The sequence below is a fragment of the Vulpes lagopus genome, chromosome 10 (assembly GCF_018345385.1).
Source record: "Vulpes lagopus strain Blue_001 chromosome 10, ASM1834538v1, whole genome shotgun sequence".
Classification (NCBI taxonomy): Eukaryota; Metazoa; Chordata; class Mammalia; order Carnivora; family Canidae; genus Vulpes; species Vulpes lagopus.
This window is the reverse complement of record NC_054833.1, coordinates 54,159,334-54,172,114: the sequence shown is the minus strand read 5'-3', so window position 1 is coordinate 54,172,114 and position 12,781 is coordinate 54,159,334.

The window sequence follows — 12,781 nt, the reverse complement described above, 5'->3', positions numbered from 1 at the left end:
CTTATTTTAGAGAGAGAAAGAGGGAGAGAAGGGGGATGAGCAGCAGGAGGATCCTCAAGCAGACTTCCCACCAATTATGGAACCCAATGCTGGGCTTGATCTCATGACCCCAAGATCCTGCCCTGAGACAGAACAGAGAGTTGGCCACTCAATCAACTGAGCCACCTGAGCATCTCTACACCATACATTCTTGATAAAAACTCTCAGAAAAATAGAATATAGTAGGGATATCTGAAAATCATAAAGGCCAAGTACGAAAGACCCATAGCTAATATCATCCTCAATGGGGCAAAACTGAGAGCTTTTCCTACAGTCAGGAAAAGAAGATTGTCTAGTCTGACCACTGTTATTTAACATATTACTGGAAATCCTAGCCTCACCAATAAGAACAAAAATAAATAAAAATCATCCCAATTAGCAAATAACAAAGAAGAAGTCAAACTTTCACTCTTCACAGACAAAATGATACTCTATGTAGAAAACCTGATAGACTCCACCAAAAAATTGCTAAAACTGATACACAAATTAAATAAAGTCACAGGATACAAAAATCAATGAACAGAAATCTGTTCACCAATAATGAAACAGCAGAAATAGAAGAAGTCAAGGAATTGATCCCATTTACAATTGCAACAAAAACCATAAGATACTTAGGAATAAACCTACCCAAAAAGGTAAACCATCTGTGCTCCAAAAACTATAAAACACAAAGAAATTTAAGATGACTCCACAAAATTGGAAAACATTCCATGCTCATGGATCAGAAGAACAAATGTTAAAATGTCTATATTACCGAAAGCAATCTACACATTTAATACAATCCTTATCAAAATACCAACAGAAGTTTTCCCAGAGCTAGAAGAGCAATCCTAAAATTTGTATGGAACCACAAATGATTCATATTGGCCAAAGCAATCTTGAAAAAGAAAAGTAAACCTGGAAGCATCACAATTCTGGACTTCAAGCTGTATTACAAATCTGTGATCATCAAGACAGTATGGTGCTGACACAAAAACAGATATAATGGAACAGAATAAAGAAACAGAAATAGACCCTCAACTCTATGGTTGACTAATCTTCAACAAGGAGGAAAGAATATCCAGTGGAACAAAGAAAATCTCTTTAGCAAATGGTGCTGGGAAAACTGGACAGCCACATGCATAATGAAACTGGATCACTTTCTTACACCTACACAAAAAATAACCCCAAAATGGATGAAAGACCTAAGTGTGTGATAGGAATCCATCAGAATCCTAGTGGAGATCACAGGCAGCAACCTTTGTGACCTCAGATGTAGCAACTTCTTGCTACACATGTTTCCAAAGGTAAGGGAAACAAAAGCAAAAATGAACTATTGGGATTTCATCAGGGTAAGAAGCTTTTTCACAGCAAAGGAAACAGTCAACAAAACTAAAAGGCAAACTATGGCATAGGAGAAGATATGCACAAGTGACATATCAGATAAAGGCCTAGTACCCAAAATCTAACAAGAACTTGTCAAACTTAACACCCCCAAAAAAGAAAGAATCCAGTTAAGAAATGGGCAGAAGATATGAACAGACATTTTTCCAAAGAAGACATTGAGATGGCTAATAGACCCATGAACAGATACTCAGCATCACTCATCATCAGGGAAATACAAATAAAAACTACAATGAGATACTACTTCACACCTGTCAGAATGGCTAAAATTAACAAGTCAGGAAAAGACAAATGTTGGTGAGGATACAGAGAAAGAGGAACCCTCTTACACTGTTGGTGGGAATGCAAACTAGTGCAGCCAATCTGGAAAATAGTATGGAGCATCTATAATTTTTAAATGCTTCTTAGAAATTTAAAAAGAGAACTACCCTAATACCCATCAATTACACTAGGTATTTAACCCAAAGGGTATAAAGATACTGATTTAAGAGGCACATGCACCTTGGTATTTATAGCAGAATTATCAACAATAGCCAATATATGGAAAGAGTTTAGATGTCCATTGACTGGTAAATGGATAAAGAAGATGTGGTGTGTGTGTGTGTGTGTGTGTGTGCATGTGTGTGTGTATTTATATATATATATATATATATATATATATATATAAATATATATATATAATGGAATGTTACTAAGCCATCAAAAAGAATGAAATCTTGCTATTTCCAATGACATGGACAGAGCTAGAGTGCATAATGCTATAGGAAATAAGTCAGTCAGAGAAAGACAAATACCATATGATTTTACTCAATGTGGAATTTAAGAAACAAAACAGATGAACAAAGGGGAAAGAAAAAGATGGAGGCAAACCATAAAACAGACTTAATGATAGAAAACGAACTGGGAGTTACTGGAGGTGAGGGGATGGGGCATGGGCTGGAGGGGTGGTGGGCATGAAGGAGGCACTTATGATGAGCACTGGGTGTTGTGTAAGTGATGAATCACTGAATCCTACTCCCTAAACTAATATAATATGTATTAGCTAACTAGAATTTAAATAAAATCTTGAAACATTAAAAAAATTAGGATGCCTTGTTTTTATTTTATGGTTCCATTCTACAATATTATATTCAAAAAGTCTCTTTGCAGCCCAATAACTGATAAATATTCACACATTATTTTTTCCAGTTTCTTTATTCCTTTTGATTGCTTAATTCTCAAATTCTGGGATTTATTTTGATGTATTTCATTTGTCTTATCTCTCCTCTTTAAATTGAATACAATGAAACTCAGAAAGAATTTTAATAAACTGTTTACCGACCTAGAGTTCCTGCTGTGAATATGTCCCTGGGTGAATTAAGGGAGGGAGCTGTAGTTGGAAATTTTCTCTTTCCTAAGCTTTTGTGTATGTGCTGATTACAGGCATATTCCTTTCTTACACCGGTGGCTCCTGGAACTATTCTGATATGTATGCAAGGACAGCAATCACCTACAAGATATGACTTGAAAAGCACTGAAATGTGGCTGCTGTTCCTGGGAAAGCATTTGAATGCCATTTTTTCTGCCTTATGTGTTACTAGTTTTGCATACATACATTAGCGAGTCAAGGTATTCATTCCATGTTACAGACTTTATAGATGAAGAAACTAATGCTTTACAAGGTTAAAAGACCATCCTGAACAGACAGTAAGTGGCAGAATTGTATGTCTGATAACAAAGCCAATGATAAAACTTGCAATTTAAACATTCATGTGACTATGTGAGACTGTCCTGAGCTAAGGCCATCCCACAACTTGTTGGGTTGAAACTCACAGCAACCTCTAACACCTGTTTGATGCATAAGGTGATTAAGATTTAGACACTTTCTCAAGGCCACACAACTACTGTGCTACATTACTGCCAATAGTACTGTTTCTAAATGCCCTACTCCTTTGGGCAAAAGTGACTTTAGTGAATGATTTATCTAAACTACAGTATGCTAACTCTTATAACGTAGAGACCCCTAATTTATAAGGGCTCTAGCTCAATTAAGGTCCTAAAAAACCAAATATATCCATTCTTAAAAGATCATCCATTCTACAAAATTGCACAATAAAAAAAATAGCACTTCTAGGAAAAATGGAGTTGGGGAAGACCCTTTGAAACCTATGGAGCTTGGTAATTCTAAAGTTCTAAATAGAAGAGTAAAGACAACAAGAAAAATATTAGTATATTAAGAAAGACATATTTCTAACTATGTGGCATCCTGAAAAGGCAAATCAATGGAAACAGTAAAAGTCTCCCAGAAGGGAGGAGGGAGAGATGAACAGGTGGAAGACCAGGATTTTTTCAGCTCTTCTGGAGGATACCACCATAGTGGATACATGTCATCACACTTTTGTCAAAAACGACGGAATGGCAAGAGTGAACCCTTGGGTAAATTGTGGACTTTGGAATGATAATGATGTGTCATTGTATGTTCATTAATGGTGACGAAAGTACGAATATAAGCGAGATATTGATAGTGGAGTCTGTGTAAGTGGTGGTAGGGGGTGGGGTCAGGGGTATATAAGATCTCAGTACTTTCCACTCACTTTTGCTCTGAATCTAAAACTATTCTAAAAAATAAGTGTCTTTTAAAAAAAGACACGTTAAACTTCTGGTAAGAAAACACTTTGGGAGGTACTTTTGGAAAAGTGGGAGAATAATGGCAGAAGAGTCAAGGAATAATGGAGCTTCAGAGTTATGGAGACAAAGACTGAAGAGACCATCTGATGTCTGCGGTGCAGAGCAAGTGACCAAATATAGGGCAAACACGGAGTGAATGGAAGTTAGAGCTCCCTGCTGCTGTGTGACTGTTCAGCCATCCTGGCAGAGCTGGTGCCCTAGCTCAGGACATGAACCATGAGCATGAAGGGGGAGGGGGAATCATATACCAGGACTTGTCGTCCCAGCCTGATTTGAATAATTTTTCCATGTGGCAATATTATATGAGCCAATCCACTGTAGAAACTGTACTAGAACAGATTTGAGAGTTCTCTTCCTTCTCAATCAACAGTATTATTCCAGTGAACAGGCTGGTAGGATGTCCTACTCCATCCAGTTTTTCAGGAAAACAGAAACTTATGGAAGCTTCCAGGGTGACTTTAGAGTGATCTCCATTTCAAGCAGTCAGGAGGAAAAAGAGCTCTGAGAAGCTTTTGTGAAAGATTTTCCTGAGCCAGTCTTTGAGGAAGAGCTAATTACTTTCTTCCACACTCCATTGTCTGGAATTTAGTCTTATGGGCACACATAATGAGATGGAACCTAGAAATGAGGTCAACCTTCCAGCCATGTACCCAAGAAGATGAGAAGAGCATGTATTTGGGGGCCAGTAGCAGTATTTTTTTTTGCCACAAAATTATAATTGAAGCTGATTTTATTGCAAAGCCTAAATGTGTGTGGCTACTCCCCCAGATGACTAGACTTGCTGCTCTGCAAATATGGACTGTCCCTACAGAGTCTATACAGTACCATGTCCTTTGTACAGAGATGGTGGTAAGTTAAAGACTTTGTTCTTAGAAGGGTCAGTCATGTGCATTTATACTGCATATTGATGGCAAGAGTTTAATGCCTGATGTAAAAAAAAATGATATGCTTATTTTAACATCTTTTGTTCTTTAAAGCTTCTACTGTAATACCTTAAGGTTAGTACGATGATTTGAGAGGTGTGGTGGCATGCTGTATAGAAAAAGTATGAGATTATGCTAGAGAAAATATGATTCAAATTCTCTGTGATCCAGGGCAAAAGGATTGATTGTCCTGAGCCTGAGCTTCCTTACTTATAAAAACGGGGATGGAAACACCTACCCCATGGGAAGTAACCTTTATAAATTACAGGCTCAGTAAAAAGGCCAAGGACTTTGGAGTCTGAACAAATGACTCCAAATTAAGTGGTATTAGTTCTGGATATGCCATTTCTTATCCATGCAACCTTGGACAGAATATGGTATATCTGTTCTTAGGATGGATGGATGTCACCCTATAACATGCCGGTGCTTTCACCCATTTAGGAAGCATTCATCAATTGCCCCCAGGGAGATTCCTGTTCCAAGTGTTGGGAGATAGCTTGGAGAAGGACACTATCCATATCTTTCATGGAATTTACCTTCTATTTGGAATTAAGGAAGGGGGGATGGATATCAAATAAACAAATAGCCAAACATAAAAATTTTAAATAGCAATTAGCAATAAAAAGAAAATAAACCAAGTGATAAAATGCAGAATGACTTGGGGTAGAGGAGGGTTATTTTTCATAGGATGGTCATAGAAATCATCTTTCATGAGATCATGACATGAAAACAGAATGATGTAGAAAAGTAGAAGAAGTGAAATTAGGGATGCCTAGGTGGCTCAGCGGTGTGGTGCCTGCCTTTGGCCCAGGGCGTGATCCTAGAGTCAGGGGATTGAGTGCCACATGGGGCTCCCTGCATGGGGCCTGCTTCTCCCTCTGCCTGTGTCTCTGCCTCTCTCTCTCTCTTTCTGTATCTCTCATGAATAAATAAATAAAATATTAAAAAAAAAGAAGTGAAATTAGGAAGAAGGTTTTCTAGGTGGAGGAAAGAGTTGATGGAGGGAAAAAGCCAGTGTGGCAGAAGTATATTTGTGTGTGAGCAGAGATGAGAAAGGGGACTGCTGTTCTGGTTCAGGTCAGACTCGAAGGTTTTCTGGACCAAGAGGATGCCACTAGAGGGCTGACTGAGTGGATGAAGGGGCACATTGCAGCAGCATCGCTCCTGAAGAGTATGTGAGAGCTAGAAGAGATTGATTGAAGATGACTGCTAGAGTTTGTAGATAAATTTTAAGTGGTAGTTATGTATCAAAGCTGTTTTTCCTAATGGAGACCTGATTAACTCAATAATTATATTTTTCCTCTCTGTATAATTGACCTCCCTCTGTATCCTTTTATTTTCCCTTTTACCTTTTAAGGATGCTTGGAAGATTCTGGGATCAAATGTTTATCTTTTCTTCTCATGTTACTTCCTGTGGGGAACTGGGGGCACCGAGAATAGACACAAAGAATATAGAGGGTGTTTAAAAAATAAACACTAAAGGAAGGCACTTCCAAAGACAATGACATCAGTGTCATGACCTGTGGAGTGTAAATTCATCAACCCATTGAAATTAAAAATAAAGAAGGTAAAAATGAAATAGTTTTTGGATTTGCTGTCAGGGTCTTAAAAATTATGCCTAACACTTTGCAACCTGACAGTATCTGAAACAGGCAAAAAGTCTTCCCCACCCTATTTTTTGATAATTGCATGCCACAGGAGGGAAAAAAAATAATTCCTTTGATTAGATAACTAAGAAATACCAAAGGGGGGGGGAACCACCAATTTTCATGATCTTCCCTTCTGCAAATTTTCAATACTGCTCTCCATTTGGTAAAAGTAGGAAAATAGCTCTAAATGAGGAACAATAGGAAGCAACATTCGGGTCCCACAAAACTAACTTGAAAAGTAGAATCCTTGACTTTTCCTGTGTGTCTGTGGGCATGCTGTTTTCTTCAAAACAACATTATGCTAAGATTTTTCCTTCTCAAAAGAAATATTTTAGAAAAATACAATTATAGTTGAATATAATAGGGACAAAGGAAATAGAAGGTACTTAATTGTGCAGAATAGACTTTCTTTAAGACCTGAAGTCTCCTCCCTACAGTCTACTAAGGATAAAACAATCATAAAACACACTAACATAATTCAATATGACCCCTCAGGATTAATATAAATCTCAATATAGTGAAACATTAAACCAACTTATTTTAGCAAGTTTAAATGGGGGAATGAAGAAGCCCATTGTAAGTAATCATGCAGAAATATCCACAGATATATTCAACCATAAAAATATCACCCCAGGAAATGAAAATGAAGTACTTGTCAGGTCCAGATAATTGTAGCACTTAACATGCCAGAGAATCAGGTATTCAACTTAGATGAATATAAATTATTTATGCCAAAAAAATAAATAAATAAATAAATAAATTATTTATGCCTAAATCAGGGTCTCCAAACTATAAACTTCCCCTTTAAAATTGTAGTTTCTTAATGGGGGAAACAATGTATTGGCTTCAAAGCTTTGCACCTCACCAGTGCTTTCTAACAGACTTCCATGTCTTTGTTTTGCATAAGAAGCACACACTATTTTGCCCTGAGGTAATTGTGTGGTCCTCCAAAGTTTACTATTATGAGGCATGAAGCTTGGCAATTGCTGTTCATTTCAGAGACATTTTTTGGGGGGGGTTATTTATTTTAGAGAGAGAGAGAGCAGGGGCATGGGGGATGTGGAGGAAGGGACAGAAGGAGAGAGTATCCCAAGCAGACTCTCCACTGAGCATGGAGCCCAATGCTGAGCTCAATCTCAGGACCCTGAGATCATGACCTGAGTCAAAATCAAGAGTTTAACCACTGTGCCACCCAGGTACCCCAATACGTTTATTCTTCTATATTCAATTATAAAAACAAATGCCTCTGTGGATAATGATATTATTAAATATTTTACTTCTGATAAGTTCAAAATCCATTATAAATTTAAACAATTCAAAGCAATAAAAAGTCATGTTGATTATCAAAAAGTGTATTATAACAGTAGCTTGGCTCCCCCCACCCATGATTTTATTCTATTGCTTAAAATTTCTTTAAAACCAGAGAGAAATTGTCATGAATAGGTCGTGGGTTGCTGCATCAACAGATGTCCCATAAAAGCACCTCGGAGTCCCTGGGAAGTATACGAAATGCATCTCTCTTAAGGTCCCAGGAAAAACAAATACAACCACAGTTGATGGCCAGTGCATTTCTCAACAGAATCAGTTTCCAAACACATGGATGTCTTCTCAGAAATGCCCTCATCTCATTCTGTGCTTATATAACTAAGAAAGCTTCACTATGGCCAGTGTTGGGCAGTGTGATCCATTCATAAACGCTGCCCAGTCCAAGAGTGGAGCAGGTACTTAGAAGTGTCAAATGAGGAAGAGGCCGACAATTTGTGCAATGATCCTGGGTGCAGATGCAGATGCCCACCGTGGAGCAACTCCCACTGACATTGTCCCACAAATAGCTTTATGAGGAAAACTTTGAAGTTTTCTGATTTGAAACACAGAACTGAAGTCTCAGTTTCTTTCTTTCTTTCTTTCTTTCTTTCTTTCTTTCTTTCTTTCTTTCTTTCTTTCTCTTTCTTTCTTTCTCTTTCTTTCTTTCTTTCTTTCTTTCTTCTTTCCTTCTTTCTTCTTTCTTTCTTTCTTTCTCTTTCTTTTTGCTCATGTTGATATTATTCTCTTGTTACCAATAATGTGCTTTTTTCAGATTTGATGCTTCTCTCTACTTACTCTTAGATTCAGTGTGAGCATTAACAGTGGAAATTTACTATAGGAAATGGCATGCATGGTCCAGCCTTTTCATTCCAAAAGGAGCTGAGTGTGTGCAGCATCCTTGTTAACATTTTAGGGTATCATATTTCTCCTTGATTGGCATGGTCATGAGTTTTTGGTAGGAAGTACGTTGCTGATCCTTAAATTTTAAAGGATGGTAAAGAGCCTCTCCCACTTCTTCCTTCCCTAACATCTCCTTCTCCCTTTTGGAAATTGTAATGATCTTTTACTTAAAAAAAAATAAAACCTTTTGCCTGTCTTATGTGTTTGTTCATGGATGCAAGAGATAACCTGAGGGAACCTCCTTTTCCTGCTTACACACTTAGATTCTCAAAGTCAAGGTAATATTCATGTCTTGGTTAGTATATTTTTTTCAGGTGTAAGTAATAGAGACCTGTTTAAGCTTGCTCATGAAAAGGAAGTTTTTTGTAAATAGGCGTGGAGAGTCCCACAGCTACCAAATTGGGCAGTGAAGTGTTATCAGGCCTCTCAAGGGGGGAGGCTGGGACCTGGGAAGTAGGGGACGCAGGCTGCTTGCCTCATGGTGATAAGGTCTTCCCATATCCAACTTGTTTTCATCTGCTCCCCAACCACCTCCCTCTGAGATTCTTCTCTTGGATAACTTTCAAAGATGGAGTCTTTTAATTGCATCCATAGCCTTAGTTCTGTAAACTTTTCAGAGCAAGTGTTTATCACTCACTAGATCTTCCCTTGGTATATCAGTGGTTCTAACTGCTGACAGACAATTGTTTGGTATACTTTATCTTTTGGAGCCAGATCTCTTGAAGGATGGGTCAGGGTATGTAGAGATGAGCCCCATTTGTTAAAGTCTCTATGTTGGTCTGGTCAGCTGCAGCAGAAGTACTCAGAGTGGGTGTGGTTGTGAGTAGGATGTGGTCATGAGTAGGTTGTGAGTAGGATGGGGCATGTATAGAAAGCGTATTTGGCCTATTGTTTTCTCACCTGGGACAGAGGGCTGGGATTGTTTCAGGAAGATCAGAACAAGTGAATGGCATTTTTAGCTTAAAGGCTTTAAAATTATACACTCAAAATTTCATCTTATGGTAATTATGTCATTTCTTCATATTTCATTTCATAGAAGAAAATTTAAATTCATGTTCTATTTGGTATATCCATTGATGGTGTAAGAGGCTAATCAATATCCATAAGTACATTTTTGGAGGGAATTATAAACTACCATTTTCCCCAAATTTTCATTGAGAATAATGCTGAGCTGGGCACATGACATCATAGCATTTGCTAATATGTAAACAAACAGTACAAGGATCATCCAGCATCAGTTTAAAAAGTAAGATGAAATTACTTCCTATGCTTGTTAGTTTTGAAAAAAATGATGATATATTTTTTATATGTGTTGATAGGTCATATGAGATCAACCCATGCAGTATGAGATTAAATATTTTTTTTGAGATAAATTATTTGATAATATGCATCAACATTGCTTTGAGAAAATGTCAGAAGCCTGTGTTTTTTTGTTTTTGTTTTATTTTTAGAAGCCTGTGTTAATGAAAATACTGGCATGCTGCATACAGGCACCAGTTCACAGAAGGCAATGCATTTGTGTCTATGTCATGCATGCCGCTGGGGACTCACATTTGAAAGTGTGGAAATAATCCCCAGGTTAAAGTTTTGTTTTTAACTTGTTAGCAGGATGGTATTGGGCAAGCCAGTTTAACCATTCTGGGTATCAGTTTCTGTGTTTCTAAAATGCTGAGTCAAATTATTTCGTGCATATAGAGGTACTTTTTAAACTCTAAAGCATTACCCAAGTATGAAATACTTACTCACTTTCAAGATGTAGGTAAAGGGATAGTGGTAAAAGAGACTGTCTAGTTCAATTCCAATGTTCCTGTATAGACATCATTTATAAATGGGTAACCTGTTGTCTTAAGATCATTAGAAGGATTGAATACTGTAATTATATCTATGACTTGCTGTGAGCTCATTTATTGCAGCATTTAATCTTGTGTTGTTTGACAGAAGGGATTTAAAATATGTATCTTTGGTGGGTTTTTCAAAGGTGATGCAATTGTTCCCACAATGTTTTGTGAGAAAAAGAACATCTAATGGGGGGACAAAAAGATGTCTAACACTCTGTTCTTAAATGCAAAAGCATTCCTAGCTAGGTCAGTGTGATTGGGTAACTGCTCAATACACAGTGTTTTGCTTGGTTAGCACAGATTTGATCTTGTCGCCGCAGAAACCTTGAATATTCAAATACATGGCTTCATTTCTGAAATATACTTACATACATATCAAACATTATTTATACATGATTATGAGACTGCTTTCCCACTGAAATTCTAGAGACTATAACATCTTTATCGTAATGCATTTCTTTCCCCATATTTTATTGAATTGAGTTAACCATCACTGGTTATTTTTTTAAAGATTTACTTATTTATGAGAAAGAGAGAGAGTGTGTGCAAAGCAGTGCAAAGGGGTGCAGAAGAGAGGGAGAGAGAGTCCCAAGGAGACTTGTTGCTGATTGTGGGACCTGATACGGGGACTTGATGCTGGGTTCGATCCCACAATCTCAAAACCATTACCCCAGCTGAAAGCAAGCATCAGAAGCCTGACCAACCACCACCCAGGTACTCCAACCATCTTTGGTTATTTTTAAGCATCTAATTTAGGATACGAGGCTAGACAAATGGTAATCTATTCTTCATACTTTCACCAATTAGTTCAAGACCTCGTTTAAACATCATTTAAACAACAGAACATGTAGAGCCTAGTGTGAGGAATTGATAATTGTTTTAACTTAGTGTGGGTCACTCTTGTGGGCTCTTGTGGGCCATCAAAAGCCCCTAGATGGAATTCCTACATTTTGCAGTGAGGACTTAAGGAGAGATTAGATTGCTCAGTCCCAGCACAGCAAAAATATTAAGAGCCATGGCTTGAACATTCTGCCCTTGGAGACAAGGCTTGATGAGTTGTAAAATTATGGTCTCACATATTAAAAAACAAGTGACTGATGCTAATGTGACTCGGAGGTGTATAAGGCAGAAAGTGAGTGATTCCTCGTGCCTTCACCATGGTGAATATCTACTCTGTGAGGCCCACTGTAAACCCAGCTTGGGGTGCTTTTCTGCAAGATGTGTGGGGCCCAGGGTGCATGTTCTTCCTCTCCCATTAGGGTTCCTATACTTCCCTTCTCATGACCTGTTAGCCTCCTCAGGAGTAAATCTTGAATTGGGTCCAGATTGTCATTTTTATCCTCCTTGATCCTGGACCCAGACAATGGTCTAGTCTAACATAGTTACTTTCAGTTTATTCTTTAATGGAGGCATGAAAATAATTCCTGGAAATATTTCCCTCCTGCTTCCAGGTCTCTGTATGTCGGAGGCAAATCTATTTTTGCTTTTGCTCTGATATACATTTTCTAGTTAAGATGGATCACTGAAGCAACACATATTTTTTCAAGGGCATATTTCTTTTAACAGCAAAAGTAATTCATTTTTGTAAAACATGAACAGGGAACCTTTGGGCTGAGAAAAAATTCTAGCTGGATGTTTTATTTCATTCAGGCTGGGGATTTCTAAAAATATGGACCTGTGGCTGACCTTTTCATTTTAAATAGTGTCATTGTTACTTACTTATTCAAATATGCGGATGGTGGTGTGGACGGTAGGGTAATATTTTTATTGGCATGAAAACTGAAAGCTCTGAGATATATTTAGCTCTATATTACTACTTATTATTTCTACATGATCTGTGTCCCCTCTTAACCATAAAGAAGCAATCAAGTGAAAAAAAAAAGCCTTCTTTGTTGGTAATTTTAAGGACAGTCAATTTAACTCTAACCTTTATTCACAATTCAACGCGCAGAATGCACTAGGTTGGATAAGATGGAGGAGAAGATATGAAAATCACAGAAACCGTGGTCTCAGGTTAAAATGCTTCAGCTACTTCCCTTTGCACTTATAATGAAATAGGAATTTCTTAATGTGACCC